We start from the raw sequence: 21172 nt of genomic DNA, 5'->3' as shown, positions 1-21172 counted from the left end.
GTTTCCCTTAAAGGAGAAAAGCCTGAAAACATTTTCAAAAATAAATAATAATAGTAACGGTAAGAAGTACTTGGCAAATCAGTGGTCTGTGGGTGGGAGGCTGAGCGCTCTCCAAAGCAAGAGGAGCCCAGGGAATGGTGGGCAATGCTGAGCCAACCACTTACCTTGCATAGCCCCTGGGCCACATGCTACACACTCTAGCCTCTTTCCAGAGCTCGGGGTTGGGGAGTCTTTTGGGGATCCCTTTTCTCTGTCTGGGAGAGTCATGAACAGCTGGGGACTACCTGTGCTCAGACCAGACCAGACCAGTTCTGAAAACACATGTAGATTTTAAAAATTTTATTTATTACTATGTATACAGTACCCTGCCTGCGTGCGTATACACCCACAGGCCAGAAAAGGGCATCAGATTACATTATAGATGGTTGTGAGCCACTATGTGGTTGTTGGGAATTGAACTCAGGACCTCGGGAGGAGCAGATAGTGCTCTTAACCACTGAGCCATTCCTCCAGCCCACCACATGTGGATTCTTAAGATCTTTATTTTTAAGCTTCTACTGCATTCCTGTGATAGCCTCCTACGGCTTAAGTACTCATCTGCGCTGAAAGCAAATGTAGAGGGCTTAAAAGGATTTGGTGAAATTCCTTCTAGATGACTATTCTGTGACGGAATACTAAATTACTCTTTATTTATGTCATTAACTCTACATGTGTATCTATTTGCCATAGTTATGGGTATGTATGTGAGCATCTGCACATGAGTGTTTGTCTATATTTAGACAGACAGTAGATAGATAATAGTGACAGCTAGGTGATAAATAGTAAGTTGATAGATGATGACAGCGAATAGATGACCGATAGATGATCAACAGACAGATGAAAGAGATAGACATGGTACATAGATAAATAATAAGCAGATATGACACTTATAGAGCGAATATTGACCACCTTGTAATTTGAACATCAAATGCCTAACCCCTCACACTTCATAATGTGATGACATTTAGAAAGGGGTTGGCTGAACAGAGGCCATCTGATGCATATCATGAAAGAATGGGAGCACACAAGGGACTGCGTGTGAACAGACAACAGAAGGGCAGCCACCAGGGCGTCAAGGACAGAGGCTTGTGACAGGGCCTTTCCTTATGGCCTTCAGTGAATTGTGCGTGTCTGCTGTTGAAGCATTCCTGCCTGAGGTATTCTGTAGTGCAAGCAAACTTACGTAAGCGCTGAATTTATTTGAGGAAAACACTGTTCTCTTTGATGAATTAAACTGTCATTGGAAACGAAACTGTCATTTAACTGAATTAACCCGAATTGAAAGTCCATTATATCTGACTGATTTTATCCCAACTGTTCTACCAGCAATGAAACAAGAAACACCTTTGAAAAGCAAGCTATTTCCAAACTGTTATTAATCCACCCTGTTCCATGCCAACTTCAACAGGTACAAAAAGTACCCAGAAGGACGTTCTGTAAGAAGGAGTGCCTGTACTAAACAAGTTAAAATTAGTAGGAGAAAGTTCAAAGCAAAACACAGTGATGAACCATCAGAGACCTAGTAAAGATCAAAGAGTCCATGCCTGTCCACTCTAGGATTCAGGCTTATATATAGACTTGTTCTAACCCCTGCTGACCTTTACCTTCAAACACATACACACACACGCACGCACCCGCACACACACACACACACACGCACACACACGCACACACACACACACACACACGCACACGCACACACACACGCACACACGCACGCCCACACACACGCCCACGCACACACACGCACACACGCACGCACACACGCACGCACACACACACGCACACACACGCACACACACACATGCACGCACACACACACGTGCACACACACGCACACACACACGCACACGCACACACACATGCACACACACACACGCACACACACATGCACACACACACACACACACACACACGCACACACACACACACAGGCTAAAGGGCATCATGACAGCATTATGGCACAGACAGCACATACAAGAGCATCTTTTAGAAGAGTCTCAGTACAGTACAGGAACCCAGGCTTAGCATAATCAAAGATGGTCCTCAAAGCTTCTCCCCATCCTCCTCCCTCCAAGCTGGACTTTGATCTTCCCCTCTTCACACTCTGACCTTACTTTCCCTAGAGAATGGGGTTGTCATGAAACAGTTTCCTCCTCTGGGACTGAAATATTCTATCCTGCAGGGAAGCTCCTTGTACAGGAAGGTAAGCAACTCAAAATAGCTTCAGGAAGTCCCCAAAACTGACCCAATTCACTCGGTGCCTCCTTTCCAGAGTAAACGATAAAAGCGAGGGGTCACCCTCAGACCATAGAGAGCCAAGATGCAAAGATCTGAGACCAGACCTGGTGCCTGGAAGAAGCAGAAAACACCTGCACTGCCTTGAAGTGGGGTAACCCGGAGTCACGTGGGAAGGACACCCTCCAACCTGCTGAGTTGTTTGTAGGTTGTGCAGTGTGCTCCCAGCTTCCCAGTTTTGCTGTATACCTTGATGATGTAGCTGTCTTTGAGTCATTTCTGCTCCTGTAAGTAACCCCAATACAACTCACTGGTTCACCAAGTTGGACTTCCGTGGTATCTGTTCTTTGAGCTGTTGTGGGTCTCCTACCTGAGGTAAGTAGAGGTCTGCGTTACATCTCCCCAGGAAGAGTCACGCAACCGGGGCATAGCACCTCCTCTACTCTACCATGGTACTCTGCCCAACTACCTTAGCACACGAGGACTCTTTTCTCAAATTTCATGATGAATTACTCAAATTTCTTCCTTATGAGAGGGTGTGTTGGTTTGAATAAGGAATGTCCACCATAGAATTAGGTATTTGAACACGTGGGCTCCAGTTTATTTTCTCATTGGGGAGATTTGGGCAGTATGGTCTTACTGGAAGAAGTATGCCACTTGGTTATACTACCTCGCTCAACTTCTCTCTAGTTTGTTTTCTCTACTTTGCATCTTCTATTAAAGGTGGAACTCCTAAGAAAAGATAAATAAATAAATAAATAAATAAATATGGAAGTCCTGCTGCCATACCTACCACTTGCTGCCATGTCTCTCATCCCTCTGGAGCTGTAAGCCCAAATAAACTCTATTCTTTAAGTTGCTTTTGGCCATAATATTTCATTACTGCAACGGAAAAAAAAAAACCCAGCTAATACAGATGGCATGAATCCAACTCCCAAGAGATCAGCTTGTCGCTCACCAAGTACTCATGCTGATTTCTATAGCTGCAGCTCTAAAACTCTGTGCCAGGTGAAATAAAACTTTAGACGTAGGCCATTTGCGTGGCTCTTGGGACCCACTCTGTACATTTTAATTATTGGAGTTCTTGAAACATTTGGCACAGACTAAAGTGGAACAGGCTGTATCTTAAATCACTTGAAAGGTAATTTGTCAAAAGCAGCTTACTTGATATTTCTCTCCAGTGGTATCCATCTCCAAGGAACACACACCATTCCTGAGCCAAACCCTTCCACTGATGGTCAAGTACAAGGGGGAAGGGATCAGCTCTTGTGAATGTAAGACGTTGAGACCATGAAGTGGACACACTCAAACACAAGGATCATCTTCTTGGTATGGAGTTCACCTCTCATGGCTTACTGTCTCCATTTGCCTGGCCCTCAGCCACCTTAGTGGAAGCAAGCCAGAGCCTGGTGGAGGAAAGGCAGTGCTGTTTTCCAGCAGCCTACTGCTTCATCTTGCAGAGATGGCCTGGACAGAAGAGAGCAAGGAGCAGCCTTGCAAAATGAAGGGTGGAAAGTAGGGCTCACCCCTTACGTGGGATCACCAGGTGGCCAAACATACCTAGCTCATCTCCTTTCGGTGTCACTTTGACTCAGGGTTGGGGGCTGCTTTCTGTGGTTGCACGTAGCAAGGGTAACTGTAAACAGGAAGTGAATGGCCGTGGAAGCCATAAACTTGCTTCTGGTACCCAGAGCTCAGCCTCAGCCTCCCAGAGATACAGTTAACTCTCCCTGAATCTTGGGCTGTGTACAAATTTTTAAAACAAACACTGGCTTGAATATGACAAAGGTTTGTATAATACTGTCCAGAGCTCCATCTCCAATGTCTGCTTTTTCTGTAGGATCATGGGTGGGTTTCAGGGGAAGAGAGGAAAGGCTTATGGTCACTTTCTCTCACTTATCGCCTCAAGTCTCTTTCTTGATTCCCACCAGGCAGCCTTGAGTCCACCCATGGGAAGCAGCACCCTCAGCCAGCCCTGCCTCCCCATGACATTTCTTTTGCTGTTACAAGGACACAGGTAAGGCACCTTTGAAGGGATGGTTATTTAAAGCTTGTAAATCCATCTCACTTGAAGGGCTTTGACATTTTAGTAATGGTCTCTAGTCAGGGAAGTAATTGTATATAGGTCTTGGTAGCAGAAGTAACAATTGAACCCGCATTTAACTCCCACAATTCTCATTTCTCATAAAGAGATTCTCAACCTCTGCTTTTTTTTAACCTCACATCTAAGCAACATTGTCACGGACCAGACAAGCATGTTCACAAGAAAGGGGAAGCAAATATCGATGTCTCACATACTTCCACTTTGTTTCTATTGGGAATAAACACTTTTCATACTCCAGTTAGAGGTAGGGGAAAAAAATTACTCTGTATCTTGGTGTAAGGCAAAGATAACATCCCTGAGAGCCTAGGAGTTAGACAGGCTCCCAGTCAGACAGGGAGCAGGGCTATGGCTAAGAAGTGAGGGCGGTGAATTTCCTCAAGTTCCTGACTTGAGACAAAAGCCTGGCTGCTCTTGGGTCCCACCAGCAAGGCCACCCCCTACGCCCCGCCTCCACTGATGGACTGGCTCAATAAGTTCAAGGCCAGGTCAGGAGCTGTCATTCAACAGTTGTGGACCAATCAACTATCCTGTCTACAAACAGAGCAATGGTAAAGTAGGGGAAGAAGAGACCTGCGGCTCTGGCTGCCCACCCCCCACCCTCTGCCACCCTACTGCCTTGCAGAACGTCATTTTCTGTGTGTCTGATGCATATGCGCTTCCTCATTGCTCAATAAACACCTTTCTTCTTCTACTGCTGATTTTGACTGTGGAATCTCAGATTTCCCTGCTGCCACCTGCTATGCTTCAGATTTTGCCTGGCAGAGAAAATGAACTCCACGCAGACTCCAGGCCCCTAGACTGTATCAGCATCATCTTAGAGGACGCTAATTCTTCCCAGACAACGAACTTTTAACTGTGTTCTATCACCTAAGGAAAATGCATCTTCCCACCTGCCCCACCCCAGCTGTTTGCTATGCTGCTGTCTGAAGAAAAGTCACAATTTTAGGACAATAAAATGTATGCAAAAGTCATTTTCAACCACAAACAATAGATGAATGCACACACTTGGTATTGTCAGTATCTTTGTGGGGACATCTCTTCAAGTGTTTATTATGGATCTCTCTCTCTCTCTCTCTCTCTCTCTCTCTCTCTCTCTCTCTCTCTCTGCGTGTCTTTCTCTCCCCATCTCCTCTGTGGGTATGCACTCTGTGTGTGTGTGTGTGTGTGTGTGTGTGTCTGTCTGTCTGTCTGTCTGTCTGCATGTAGGCCAGAGGTCAATGTCAGGTGTCTTCCCTCTATTCCTCTCTACATTGATTTTTTTTTTTTTTTTTTTTTTTTTTTGAAACAGGCCTTCATTGGACTGACTGACTGAGCTCACTGACTGAGCTGGGCCAATCAATGAACCTCAGGAATCTGCCAGACTCTGCCTCCATCCTGACCCTAAGAACTAGGGTAGCAGGAACCCATTGTTGCACCTAGCCTTTTCCATGGATTCTGGGGGCTCAGACTCCGGTCCTCATGTTTGCAAGGCTGGGCACCTTGCTAACGGAGCCATCGCCCCCAGCTCAACCCTCGTGTTCTGGGAGTGGTTAGTGGGTTCACTGTTTGCTGAGAAGTTTTCAGATAGCGACCTCAAACATTTTCTCTTGGCAGTTGAATGCTTTCACTTGGAAGTTCTCAGAACTTGAGAGTGCGCACCTTAGTCAAAAAAGCTTACTTTGGTGCCCTTACTTCATCTAGATTCAAGTTTTTGTGATTGGGTGCTAATTTGCGATTCTTTTTCACGTGTTCTAACAGAATCGAATGTGCGCATTAGAAAACCAAAACCAGCGCCCTCTAATCCTACGGGGAACTCCTCTTCTACACAGTCCTGACCACTGATCTTAGATGTGAGGCCATGTCCTGCTCGTTAGCCATCTCCATCAGGACTGGCTCAAATGCTGGCTAGGGCTCTTCTCTGCCAGGTTCATGTCTGCTCCTCTCATGAGCCACTCTCTAGATCCTTGTCACAAGCCACCTTCCTCCAGATTCTTTCAAGTGGCCCCTAGGCTCTAAAGAGGCGCTTCTCAGAATTGAATGTGGAGTGGAGCAGATCCAGGCTCCTCCGACCCTAACACCATGTGGAGGGAAAAGGTGCTGGTGGTGGTTCCATGGTCAGGTCTCATATTTATTGGCTCTGCAACCATGGGACAAGTCCCTTATTCTTCCGCACCTCCGTCTCTTCATTTGTTAGAGGATGTCTTTCACATGACTATAGCTCATCAGGGAGGAAGCATCCTGTAATCTCATCTCTTCTCTTCCTACCTCTGGCCCCAACCCCACCTCTTTGAGACAAGGCCTCACTGTGGAGCCCAGGTTGGCCTCAAACTTATCCTCTTTCTTCCGTCTCCTAAGCAATGGATTTTACAGTCATGGCCGGCTCATCTGGCCATGTGCAGGGTGGGGGGTGGGCATATACATGCACATGGGCGGGGGGAGCAAGAGACTTGTGTCAGGCATCTTCCTCTATTGCTCTCCCCTTTTTGATACGGGGTCTTTCTCAAGTCCAAAGCTCATTGATTCAGAAAGACAAGCTGGCCAGCAAGCCCCTAGGGACCCACCGGTCTCTACCACTGTAACACTCGATTACAGCCACCACAGCTGACATTTTTTTTTTAATGTAGGTGTCGGGGATCCCAATTCAGTTCTCTTATCCGACAAGTACTCTCCTAACCATGTGTGTGCAGTGCCCAGGGAGGCCAGAAGAAGTGTCAGATCTTCTAGGATTGGCATTACAGTTAGGGTGCTGGGAACTGAACCCAGGTCCTCTAGAAGAGCAGCCGGTGCTCTTACCCACCTCGCCATCTCTCCAGCCCTCTGTCCTCTATTTTAAACCTGTCTCTGAACCTCAGTGCAGATTTAGAGCTTCAGCCTGACTGTGAGCCCAAAATTCTAGAATTTGTATCTTTTTTTGTTTTGTTTTGTTTTTTGAGACAGGGTTTCTCTGTGCTAGCCTTGGCTGTCCTGAACTTGCTTTGTAGACCAGGCTGGCCTCGAACTCACAGCAATCTACCTGCCTCTGCCTCCCAAGTGCTGGGATTAAAGGCATGCGCCACCACACCCGGTTTAGGATTTGTATCTTTTGCAGACACATCTCCCCTTGGAGCTATAGTCATTGCAATTTTAGCCAGTGCCTCCCACCACCATATATCTTTGCCCCAGTAAGTGACACCAGGAGAGAGAAGGCATAGAGACAGAGCTCTACTCATTTCACTCTCCCCTACCCCCACCCCTGTCCTTTGACATAGCAGGAGACTGCCTTCCATGATTCTGCAAAGCCAAGAACGCTTTCTATTGTCCACCATGGTTAAGAGTCGGTGACTCCAACGCATCTGTACGTCCTCTGATGTAAAACGGAAGTAACAGTCACCTCGGCCTGAGGGCTAAAGGAGACCATACACGAAGAAGCACCTCAGCAACTTACTGTTACCCTGCAGACCTGACAAATGCAAAAACATTCAGAAGTGGATTCTGAGTGATCAAATGTCCCAGTATCTGTCAGCCAACAGAGACTGAGAGACTATGAGGATGACGTCATTTACAAAGTAATAGAGGACCCTGGGTGAGCAGAGAGGGGTCAGACTAGAAGGCAGGCTAGGAGTATTCAGGGCTAAAACTGTAGAAACAGCAGGATAAACAACACAGAAGCATGTTCAGGAACGCACATGCGCACAGAGCACGCTCACAAGTCAAGATCAACTCTGGCTCTGGCTCATGTTAATGTCTTTCCCGTCCCTTATACTGAGTTTCATGTCTTCAAAGTGCTGGTTGCCACCTACTAGGCTAAGCATCATTATCCTAATGAGACATAACTCACATTTGTATAAAGTGTGGAGATGGCACACTCCCAATCCACAGCTCAGCTAGTCATAAATTACCTCTGGGAGTGCTTTCCTGGGTGGTCTTTTAGAAGCGTTTATCTGGGAGGCAATGATTCCCCCTTTTGAGAAGTCTCCTGGCTCTATTCTCCTCCCTCACATCTGTGCAAAGGTGACTCGAAAGTGCTTTCGCTGGTCATGCAAGCTTCAAGTAGTCCCCTTCGGGGTTTCAACACCTCCCCAAGCGGTTTGGGCTTCTCTGCCTTCCCAAAGGAGCTGCTTATCCCAACCCACCCCCACCCTGGTCAGGTCACCATCACCTCCCTGCTATAAACATTGCTATAAACACTGTCCCTAGATCCTTGGAGCCCAGACCATTCTTTTGTACCAGGTTTTGCCACTGTGCTCCACTCCTGGAATCACAGCATTAGTTTCCAGATCAACCTCCGCCCCAACTGTTAACTGGTGGAGACCGGTTGGAAAATGTCTCCTTTTCACCTGTGCGCTGGAAATAGTGCTACTTACTTTTGGGGAGGGGCCAGTTGGTAAGGATTAATTTATGTGCGGCAGTTGGCTCTCTCTTCCCTGGATCCGCAAGGATACTTTCTTCCAAGCTTTCTTTTGCTCTCAGAACATTCCCGATTGCTTCATGGGTGCCAGATTAAATCGAGTACAATATCCCGGGCTCCTGGCATCTAAAGCGCTGTGGAAACCGAAACATCAGAACAGCTTTCTGTCGCACATGCTCTCCGAAGGCCTTTCTCAGTTCAGTACACAGAACTGGGCAGAGAAGAATACAAGAGGGACTTGCAATTGCCGCCTCACCAGTAAGGTGACCCACGACCCTCTCCCCAGTCTGAACAAACCTGTCAGCGCACGTTAGTCCTGAGAAACAGACTTACTGCAAGGGGCACACATCTAGGGCAAAGGGACCACGCCCTTGGTCCGAAGGGACAAGTACCCAACCCCTGAGGCTCTGTGGATGCGCCAGGGGACCTGCAGACCCTTTGGCGGCGGGAAAGTTTCTCACCTGCGGGAGAGGGTGTGGCCGGGTCGTGGTGCCTCGCGTTTATTGCGTGCTCAGCTCAGGCCGCTGAGCTGTATCCAGGTTTTCCTGACCCCTGGATCTGGAAGGGCTGACCTCAGCTGCAGGGCAAGCTTCTAACTTGGAAGCCCTTCAAGAGGCCTGCAAGCTGCCCTCGGTACCGTCTGAACCCCGATCGCTCTTTCCGGCCCTTCCCATCTTCACCCACTCCGATCCCAACGAGGTGTAGACCGAAAGGGACCCGAAACCCAGGCTAGCCCCACGCCCTGTTCTGCCCTGGGTTACCGCAGGCTCTACACGGTCCGGCTCCTTCGGTGCTCGAGCCTCGCCCCCGCCGCCGCCGCCTCCGCAGCTACTGGCCGGTGCGGTGGGAGTCGCGCCCTGCACCGCGGTGCGGTGGAGACGCGCGCTCGCGCTCTAGAGGCGGAGGCGGCGCTGGTCACGGGGAGCCTGGGGCTGAGCTCTTGAGGTGCCTCTCCAACCCCTCAGCTGGCCCTCAGTGTGGGAAAGGAGAGGAGAGGGGAGGGGAAGGGAGGGAGAGGGGTGGGAAAGGAAAAGGGAGGAGAAGAAAGGAAAGGAAAGGAAAGGAAAGGAAAGGAAAGGAAAGGAAAGGAAAGGAAAGGAAAAAGGATGCCCACGGATACTTTTCCCTCTCTGACTGTGTAGTGGCTCTCTTAGGCCAGCTTTGGGTACCAAGCTCTCAGGAGCTGAACAAGAGGAAATGGGCCTCAGAAACAGAGGCTTGCCAGTTATTCTCAGCCTTGGGTTCACGTTCCTCCATAACACACCACTTAAATTACTCTGTTGGGTTTTGAGTGCCTTCTCCAGCCTATAGGTACAGTTGCCAAGGGGCATCATCAAGCATCCGCCAGACTGATTCCAAAAAGTTAGCAGGCACTAACACTAAGATGTCTCTCTCTCTCTCTCTCTCTCTCTCTCTCTCTCTCTCTCTCTCTCTCTCTCTCTCTCTCTCTCTCTCTCTCTCTCTCTCTCTCTCTCTTTCTCTCTCTCTCTCTCTCTTTCTCTCTCTGTGTGTGTGTGTATCTGTCTGTGCTGTAAGTACCACACGAGAAAGGTCCATGACCATGTCAATTTTACAAATAAGAAAATTCAAACTCGGCGGCCGCGGTGGTGGTGCACCTTTAATCCCAGCACCAAGATGAAGCCAGGCAGATCTCTTTGAGTTCAAGGCCAATCTGGTCTACAGAACAAATTCCAGAACAGCTACACAAAGAAAACCAAGAGAGAGGGGGAGGGAGAGGGAGAGGGAGAACTGCATGGGAAGTTGGTTCCAGGAACGGATTCCTGGAAATGATATTGGTGATATCTGATCCATGGCTTTTTTTAAAAAGTAGTTTCACTGTTTTTTATAGCATCTCAGTGTGTTCTCCTGCCTCACTGGCAGGCAGTTTCATCTAAATGATGCAATTTAACATCTGTGGTTGAGAGTTGTCAGTGGCTCCCAAGACCATACGTTGACTCATTCCCTTTGCAGAATTCTGTTTCTGGGGATGTGTCCCATCACTCAAGCAATGACACCTCTACCACTGTCAGAGCCTGGTCACACCATGCAGAACAGCATCAGAACTGCCACTCAGAACTGAGTGTTATCTACTGAACAGGCCAGTGTCCACCTTAGCTGGGGACAGAAGGTGGCCTTTTACCAAGTTAGAGGGCCAGGGATTCACTCCAGGAACACTGTGCTTGGGGGCAAAGGCAGGTGCCTAACCGTTTAGTTTCAGAAGCCAAAACCAGAAAGCAATGCTATTAGGAGAGTAAGGAGGCTCACATGCCCCTCCTAGGCAAGTCTACCTGTCCCTTGAGACACACATCCCTTCTTTTCCCCAGAGTCGCTAACATCTTCTCTCCTTTCCCTCTGGATCACTTCTCCGAGAAATCCTCCCTCACCAGTCTGCTATGAGTGTGCCAAGTGTACTGAGTGTGCCGAGTGTGCATGCAGCTTCATGCATGCCACAGTGAGTGTGGGGAAGTGAAAGGACAACCTCAAGCATCTGTCCTCACCTTCTGCCCTGTCTGAGACAGGATCTGTCATTGGCCGCTGATCTATGGGCCTGCACTGTGCCCTATCTTACTTTAAGAGTGGAATAACAGACACATGCTACTGGATCCAAATTTAGGTCCTTGAGCTTGCACAATGGGCACTTTACAAAATAACTACCTCCCTAGCACTACCTTATGTTAAAATTGGAAACCTCTCTCACAGCAAGTCTCCCTTTCTACTTTAGAGTCCAGCAAGCATACCCTAATGCCTCTTAGAGACCTGTCCCACAGTTGCTATACAAGATCATGTTTTGCATACAGTGGGCATTTAATGGGTGTGCTTTTATTACAAGTAATAAATGGATCTGCAAAGCTACACATCTACGGTCTTTTAATTCCATCATTTCCCTCCAAAAATACCTTTCCAATTCAATGAAAGTTAGTGATAGGCTAAGGTGCATGTAGCTATAGATGGCCATTATCAATAAAAATTGATGTCAGTTTGTCTTGAGGTAAAAAAATGTTTACTCCACCCTGAGATTGGAAAACTAAGGCTCGAGAGTCATTCCCCTAAGGTCACAACTCTAGTTAGTGGCACAGCTGGTATTCACACTCAAAGGGTGTAAATTATCTTCACCAGGAGCTCACACCCCCCCAATCATTCATTCATTTGTCCTTTCTACAGATATTTACAATTATTTGCCTCAGCTCTGTAACAGCTGCCAGGAAAATTGCAATAATGAGCGCATAGATTTTACCCTCAGGATCTAATAGAAGGGAAAGATGGGGAAAGAAATCAGCTCAAAGGAACTCTTTTCTTCGCCCACAGTGTTCGGAAAGTGGAGCTGGCAGTTAGGATTCACTGAGAAGACAGAATTATAAAAGCTTGCTGCACCATGGACACTGAAGAAAACTGCAGAAGGGAGAGGAGGGACATATGCAAGAACAAGAGGCTGGGTGAGTGAGATGAATTTGGAGGCTGTCTTTGATTATTGGGGATGGAGTAGGGGTGAAGGATTGAGGGGGTGGAGGGCAGGGGGTGTGCGGTTGTTGTGAGCAACAGCAGATGAGTCTGGCAAAGCCAGCAGGGCCAGATCACAGAGCTCTATGAAATGCTTCACGGACTACATCATCCTTGAACGTGTGTGAAAAGTCATTATGTCTACGCATGTCATCTTCTCAGTGGAGAAGGTCCACTGAGGATTTTCAAATATCCTACATGACCTGGGGCCAGATGGATGGGACATCGATTCCTTCTTGAAATGAGTTGCACCATCACTCAGAATATGCAGGACACCTGAATTGTGGAAGGGCTCAGCTCTGCCAGATGCCTGCAAACATGAAGTGGTCCTGTCATCCTTGAATAAGAATAGCTGGACCCTCCAGCACCTCACCAGTCCTTCCTAAGTGAGGCTGGAAGGTACGTCAGCGAGCTAATAGCCAAGGACCTGTCATGCAGTGGGAGCCGGCAGTAGGACCATAGTCTGCTGAGACACTGAGCCTTTGGTGCTTGGATTCCTCCACTGCCCCATCTGACTTCACTAACTGCTAAGTTATGCATCCCCAGACTCATCTGTCCTGATCTCTAGTACTTCAGAATATTTAGAAGTAGGGCCTTAAAGAGATGATTGGGTTAAATGAGGTCATGTGGGTAAGTCTTAATCTATAGGACCAGTGTTCTCACGAGAAGAGCAAATTAATACACAGAGAAGCAGTGGGTGCATATGAGCATAGAAAAGTAGTCATGTGACAAGAAGAGACTGGTCATCTGGAGTCAAGAGAAGACATCTGAAACAGCTCTGTCTGTGGCCCTCTAAAGAAATTTCCAGTCTCTTTGGGGCGGGAGATAAATTTATTATTAAAGCTACCTAGACTGTGGCATTTTGTTATGGTCAGACCCAGGAGACCAATGGACAGAGCACCAATCCATATCTCAAAAATAATGTATTTATGAAACATAAGGTGACAGTCAAATAGCCTTAAGTCTCCAGGAATTGGCCTGTGTGAGCATAGAGCCCTCTACCACCACACTGCTCACATGCTCCTGAAAAACCAGTTGTAGGGCTATGGGAATGGAAATCTGAATACAACTTGGGATGCAGGGGTGGAGTGGCTGGAGCAAGGCATTAGTGAAACTGATGCCTGGAAACAGAAGTGAGACGAGGCCTGATGTCAGAAAGAGCAGCTAGGGAAACAGGAGGCAAATGAGAGATGCTAGAATATATGGGGAAATGGGTAATCAAGGACACATGATGAAGATCATAGCCCATGAGCCTTAGCAGGGTGGCCATCTGACTGCTGTTGGTAAGGAATTGGTCATATGATCACAGGGTAACCTTACAAGGAAGCTGGAAAGAAGGAAGAGGACAGGACCACAGGCCTAAGGAGGGCAGGTCACCAAGCTAAGTCATTTTACTGGAAGGAATACAATGGCAGGTCTTCCAATAAAGACACTGATGCCCTAGCCTTGGTGTATGGCCATAGTTCATTAATTCAACCCAGCACCAGGAGCAATGCCAGAGACACACACAGTAGGTACAGCCAACATGATGAGTAGATGAACGAGATGCAACGTGTCAGCTTGAGCTGCGCTTACTTAGCTCTTTACTCATTTTCTTTTTTCTTTTCAGCTTAGAGACAAACATTTTTTAAGGATGGAGAGCAACCCTTCCCAAAGGAAGAAAGAACTAGAGGACAGAATCAAGGGAGAAAACAGTTACTGAAATAAGACACTAGACAAAAATGAATATGAAAATAAATCAAGAGAAGACTGTGGGAAGAATTGAGCCTCCACTTACTTATTCATTCAATGGTGGGCATTATTTATTGCCTTCCTGAAGATTAAAAACTTTTATGCAGAGATAAGATGGATATGAAAGAAAACATCCAGTTTGTTCCTTTCTGTTTGCTAAAGGTGATAATATCTATTAAGAAGGTCTTTTCCGTGTGTGTGTGTGTGTGTGTGTGTGTGTGTGTGTGTGTGTGTGTAAAATAAGAATACAAACCAGCAATGAGACACACAGCAGGGATGTACCCAAGCATCCAAGTAAACAAGAAATGATTTGAAGACAGAATGAACCTGGAGATGACCCAGAGGCATCACTGCAGAGGTAGAGAGAAGAGAAGGGGAGGCAGGAAATGTGAGGAAAAGGACTCTCCCTGGGCCTGCTGGCAGGGCACAGCTCACAGCTCTGAGGATGCCAGAAGTGGGGGCTCATTGCTGGTGTGGCTTATTTTCCAGTTGATTAAGACCTATGTCAGCCAGCCCAGGAGGAAGCAGTAAAACCGACACCTGTCTCAGAGGATACACCACAAATAATGTGTCTGGCCCAGGCAACCTGGCTGTATTCCAATGTGTTCAACAGCGAGGCAAGGACGGCTAAAGGGAGTGGTGAGATAGAAACACTGCTATGGCTCCCAGATCTTAGGATGCATAAAACAATACATTTACTGCTCTGACGTGGCTGTTTTCTTTCCAGAACAGGATACTCTTATCATCTAGCTAGCACAAAGGCATACATCTACATATACTGCCAGCAAAAGTCACCCAAGAGAACAAAACGCCATTCCTCAAGGACAGTTCCCTCCTGCTGTCTATGGGGTTTCAGAAGCCAAGCAAGAGAGTGAGCATTCCAGGAACCCAAATTAGACTGCAAGAAGCATGGGCTCAGTGTCCTCCTGTCAATCAAGACCATGTCCCGCCCTCTTCCTGCAGAACCCTGTTTTTCCTAACAAATTTCAAGGTTACCACTTACTATAATATTTTTTTTATTACTTTTGTCTCAAATTGAGTTTAATTTGCCTTGTCTTGGTTTTCTGGAGCTCTTTTCAAATCAGCACAGTCATCCCCAAGTCTGAGCTCTTAGCTTTCACTTGCAAGCTGTGTCTTTTTAATTCTAAGGATCACACATCCGGGCAAGCTATAACCCAGCATGAGCTTACACATAGGTCCTGGGAATCTCAGTCCCTACTGTCTGATGCTTGGGCATTTACCCAAACTCTCCCTTTTGCACTTGGTCCTGCTGTTCCTCCTCTAGAACCTCACAGACATCTATCCACAGAGTGTAGCCCAGGTAGAGAAAAAAGCTGAGGGCTTTCTGTTCATACTTGACATTCAGACAGGAAGATGGAGCTTTGGGAGCTCTGAAATGGCAAGTAGACTATCGCCCCCCCCCCTGTCTCTCTCTCTCTCTCTCTCTCTCTCTCTCTCTCTCTCTCTCTCTCTCTCTCTCTCTCTCCTCTCTCTCCTCTCTTCTTCTCTCTCTGTCTGTCTCTGTCTTCTGTCTCTGTCTCTCTCTCTCTCTCTCTCTCTCTCTCTCTCTTCTCTCTCTCTCCCTCTCTCTCTCTCCTGTCATCTGTCTGTCTGTCTGTCTGTCTGTCTGTCTGTCTGTCTGTCTCTCGCTCTCTCTCTCTCTTCTCTCTCTCTCTCTCTCTCTCTCTCTCTCTCTCTCTCTCCTCGCCTCTCCTCGCCTCTCTCCTCTCTCTCTCTCTCTCTCTCTCTCTCTCACACACACACACACACACGGTTGGGGACAGAAAGGGAGGAGAAGAGAGGGATGTTTTTTGGGAGTTAGTTTCTTTACTATCACACAGTAATGAGGAAACTTCAGTGTATTGACTCCGAGCTCCTCTGCTTTCTGACAGAGAATGGCTAACGGCCTGGCTTGTTCTGGCTCTCCCTTTGTGTTAATCCTTGCATTACATCACAGTCAATTATAAGGCACACTGGAACTACTCCGAAATGGAAATTTCAATTGGTTCCAGCCAACACTAGGAGTTGGATGGGTGTTGTATCATGTGTGTTTATACCCCTGGTCTTCCCTGCATGTCAGCAGGCTTTCCTGGTGAGCACTAGCTGTGAGACGAATAAAGCCACCTTCCCTCCTTTGTACTCAACACCCTCACAGGAAGGCTGCTTCTTCATTTCTGGTTTTAGCCTCTGACCCGTCCTCTGTACCTCTGCCATCTTAAACCCTCACCAATCCAGCTGCAGTCCCCAAATGTCACCTGTAAAGTTCAATCAGGAGCCACCACCAAACACCTAACGTGCCTTAGCACAGCCAGTCTGATCTAAGGTCCAGGTCCTCCCTATCTAGCCCTCAGGAGCAGAAATGTATTTAACAATTACCTTTGGGCAGTTGCCCTGACTCCTTTGCCTTAGCCATTGTCTTCGGTGACCTCCTTGGACCTCCCTTGACAGTTCAAATTTGCACTCACGCATGTGCACATACATGTGCACACACACACACACACACACACACACACACACACACACACACACACACATCTTTAATACAGTGCAGTTTTACAGTTAAATTTGACCAGAAGACAATAGCATTCTGAACTGCTCCACACTGTGCAGAATTCCTAGCAAACAGGTGCTAGCTATTTAAAGAACTATTTCATCATTTTCCTCTTCATGCAAAGGGGGGACTAATGCTTACAAGGACAGGGGCCTATGTAGTTTGGTAAAAGCAGTCCCACACTTCTGCCTCTCTCCAAATTCTCTCTAAGATGGCTCTTCACTAGAATGCACGTCTTTGTTCTGTGGAACCAAATGTAAATAAGATGGGTAACAGTGAGATGACTCTATCTCTGTCTCTGTCTGTCTGTCTGTCTGTCTGTCTGTCTCTCTCTCTCTCTCTCTCTCTCTCTCTCTGTGTGTGTGTGTGTGTGTGTGTGTGTGTGTGTGTGTGTGTGTGCTTAAAATCTCAGTTATATTAAATATACAGACATTGAAAATTTTTATTATTTTAAGGATAGCATCAAGTTTTAATAGATAAAAAGATCACCTGTTCCTCACTGTCACAAGCTCACCAATGGCAGGCAGCTTTCTCATTAGTCTTAGGCAACTGTGCATCAGGACCATTTTCATAGCGCCTAAACAGTGCAGATATGGCAGCCATAATTAGACTATTAATTTTTCATGTAAATTCTACTCTACTGTATTTTATGTCTTACTAGATAATATTTACAACCAACTTTATTGTTGGTTTAATTTTGTTTTGTTTTAGATAGAGTCATGTTATATGGCTTAAGCTGGACCCAAACTATCAATTCTTCTGACTCAGGGATTATAGGTGTATAGCACCATGCCAGGGAAACAAAACCTTTGAATAGTGGTGATATTTCACTGAGTATATACGATGATCCACTTAACTCATTCTTGGTGGAACTTTAGGAAGATGCCAGATTTTTCCATCATAAGCATTCCTAAAATGGTGTTTATCTTATTTAATGCTATCTATGAGAAAATACAAAGTAGTTATTTTCTCCATCCCTTCATGTTTATTTTATATTTGTCGGCATTTTCAGGCACCTGCCAATAAGTAGGGCCAGCCCTGTCCACTTTCACAAGCAAGAGGCTACTGCATAGGAGAAGACACATACTAGTAAGTGTTTATGTATTTAACAATAAATATCTTCCTATCTTATTAACCAGAAATATAATTAGGACCATAAGTTTATGAATGAGAAATCATTCCATTTAGTCTAGACACAAGAAATCTGCATCAAACACTTGAACTGAGGACCTGAGGAAAATTGTTTAGAGGCTTTAGGTGGGGGTGGGTTTAGGCAGGGGGTGAGTGAAAGTTCTGCTGGCTGATCCAGAGAGCACCCCCCTGGTTTCATCTTCTTTCCAAAACATTTGAGAACTTTGTAGGGTTTCTTTCATTTGCTTGTTTGTTTTTCCAGTATATTTCAGTATTTTCTCAACTAAAATCTGGTCCTTACAAGTGCTTCATAATAATCACATGACTGTGTTATGCCAATGAGTCATATTTCAACATTAAGGTCATTCCTAGCACTTGGAAATTAAGAAAGGGAGATGTGGTGTGTATTTCTGTGGCGGGTTTATGGCAGGTTTCCATTTAAAGACAGAAGTGAATGAAAAGATGACAGCATACTCTGCCTTCAAGTGCTCATCGCTTGAGAAAGACTCATACAACTTGAAGCAGAAGAGGTATATACGTCTTCTTCTCATAAGATATGCAGGCTATGTGGATACCTCAGAGCCATGTTTTACAAGAAACCAAGCAAAACATGAGATTGTAACTTAGATGATATTGCCCTCATAGGTTCATATATTTCAATAGTTGGTCCCCAGAGGGTGGAGCTGTTTGGGAAAGATTAGGAGGTGGGGCCTTGTTGGAGAAGTTGCGTCACTGGGGTGGTTGGGCTTTGAGGTTTCAAAAGACTCACGCCATTTCAGTGGGTAGTTGTGTCACAAGGTGTGAGTTTTCAGCTCCAGCTCCAGCATCATGCTTGCCTGCCTGCTGCCACGCCCCTGCCTGCCGCCACGCCCCCGCCTGCTGCCATGTCTCCCTGCCTGCTGCCATGCACCCCTGCCGTCATGATCATGGACTCTAGCCCTCTGGAACAGTAACCTCAAATTAAACATTTTGTTTTATAAGTTGCCTTGGCCATGGTATTTTATCACAGAAACAGAGATGCAACTAAGACCAAGATGATCTGTTTCATCGTTATGTTGAGATGCCGGTGACAAATCTCCAGCTGAAGGAAGAATGGCATTGCTGTTGGCAGATTCCCAGAAAGCTTGAGCTGTGCTCACCAAGCGGCCTTGGGTTGCTTCTGGTGGACAAACTTTGGATCTGTGAGATCTAGGGGATCCAAGGGATCCAGGACATCCAGGTAGGAATTCTGTTTTCTGGTCGTGTATGGATCGGCAGCCTGCAGGCCACACACTCCAGCTCTGACCCACCAGAACACGTTGTTAATATTTTTATCCTCAGACTCCAATCACTTTTATTTTCTGCTCATCTTCTCGCATGTCACTTTAGTTCCCTCTGGGTTCAACCTCAGCAAGATACCTACTTTATAAGAAGAAAACCAAGTTCACAAAGCTAGGAGAGCCGGCCCCCGCTAGTCTCAACCGAGTCCATGAGAAGCGTGGACGTCTGTTGATTCCAGAATATGAATCCTCATGCAGTTGCTGGGCCCACCAGAAACAGTTATTTGTAGAATGGAGATGAGAGACTGGATGAGTTGTCCGTTCCCTAATGGGAGCAGGTGAAAACATTTCGCTCATAAACCGAGCTGAGCCATGTGTGCCTACAGATAAAAACTAGATGGTTTGAAAACCAGTTCCCCTCTCTAGCCCAGGAGGCAGACAAAAGGCTGGCCACGCTGACTGCAGAAAAGACTCTTCGGTGCCTAGTGGATATTCCACCAGTGCTGTGATGAAAAGAAGCCATCCACGAGTAATCAACTGCAGGCTTCTTTTCAGATGTCTCGCCAGGCGAGAGAAGGTTGATTCTTTACCAGGTTTAAGGCTCACAGAAATAAACCATGCTTCTGGGAATCTCAGATAGAGATGATAGACTTCTGTACACCCCCAAAGAAGTTATAAAATATAGCATGTTTGTTTGCAGCAAAATAAGAGGCCTTGGTGGCTGACACACATCGTAACATTTTTAGCTTCCTTCCCTCAAAGACAACTGTTTGAGTTTGATGCACATTTATATGGCATTTGCTATAAGTGTCTTATACAAATTAATCTTTTCTGTTTCCTTCACTATCATGTGAAGTTAATCAGATAGTATCATGGACTTCAGTTCCATTTTCCAGGAGACTGAGCACAAACTTAGGAGAACTTGCCCAAAGTCACCCAACCCACCTGATTCAACTCGAGCCCAGGCCTGTGCCCTGCCTCACTCTGCTAGCCTACCTCATGAATATCTAAGTGTGGTGAGCCTGTGTGTGAATGGGTGTCTGCATGTGTGCAGTTACATGTGTGTGCAAGCGTGGGGGTGCCAAGGCCCGAGGCTGACACTGGCCGTCTTCCTCAGCTGCCTGCCTTATTCTTGAAGTCAAGGGCTTTCAGTCTAACCCAGAGCTTGTCCTTGGCGTCCCCTCTCTTCACGTCCCCAGTGCCAGAACTACAGGCATGTCACCAGACACACTTGGCATTTACACCTGAGTTCTGGGGATCCAAATTCTGGCCCATATCTCCCCAGCTCAGCGTCTTTATTCACAAGATTTAAATACAGTCGATTTCTTCTCTGTCTTAAAAATGCTACTTCTGTAACAACAACAAAAAGATGCACACATTGTGTCCTCAATGTATGTGTTGGGGATACATTTTCTCTGCAGGAGAAAAAGGTCAGAGATTGTGCACAAGATCGTGGGGGGAATATTGGCAACAGCTGTTTGGAGTCCGCTGTCCTACACAGGCTTACAGAGTTCCCCCATCTCAGAGCTCCCTTCATAGGCTGGGTCTGATTGGTGGGTCCCATCTCTTCCCTTGTTCTTTTTCCTATGCCTAAGTTTCAGAATTTCGTATTGCTCGATGAATACTAAATAATCTCCCTGAGATGATTTATCCGTTAACTCACCTCATACACTCCTTCTGTGTGTCAGGTTTATCCTGGCATGAAGGACACTGGAGGCTCTTCTAAGTGAATATGGGTCTGGAATACGATAAAGCACGCAATGGCAAACCCGGAAGTTAATGTTAATCCTGGGCACCTCAGACAGATCCAATAAGAGTGACGTATCCCATATATAGTGATCACCCATACTAAGTGGTGACAGTATGAGTCACAGTGAGTAGCACTAGTTGTGATATTTATGCCCCTGACTTGTTTTATATATAAGTAAACAAGATAATTTCAATGTCCGCCTTACTGAGTTTTTAGAGAAAGGCTGTCAATAAAAAGGTAATATTACATTGTGCTTCTAGGGTGGGTAGTATTGAACATCTGTAGGCTTTGATCTTTTACAAACCTACTTTGGGGTTCTTTAATAAGTATACTTCCCTTCCAACCCGCCTACCCTAGATAGGAGGAAAAAGAGGTTAATGGGAACAGTGAAAGTAGACTTTTTTAGATTCAGTTCCTTGGGGGCAATTTCACGCTTAGTTGTCAGGATTCCAGATGACCTGTTAAAGTGCAAACCAGAAATTCAGCAAAAGTGACCCCAACCACA

At 46.4% G+C, this 21172-nt stretch overlaps 1 protein-coding gene across 1 annotated transcript in view; it reads right to left on the bottom strand.

The window, feature by feature from the left end:
- Mrap2 (melanocortin 2 receptor accessory protein 2) overlaps positions 1-8913 on the bottom strand; it is a 33680-nt gene extending 24767 nt beyond the window's left edge. The window contains exon 1 of the mRNA XM_051140250.1: positions 8704-8913. The gene's annotated coding sequence lies outside the window, so the exon portion shown is untranslated. The remainder of the gene's footprint in view (positions 1-8703) is intronic.
- Between the last annotated feature and the right edge of the window lie 12259 nt (positions 8914-21172).

The sequence above is a fragment of the Acomys russatus genome, chromosome 32, assembly GCF_903995435.1.
Source record: "Acomys russatus chromosome 32, mAcoRus1.1, whole genome shotgun sequence".
Taxonomy (NCBI): Eukaryota; Metazoa; Chordata; class Mammalia; order Rodentia; family Muridae; genus Acomys; species Acomys russatus.
This window is presented reverse-complemented; position numbering and strand designations above follow the sequence as displayed.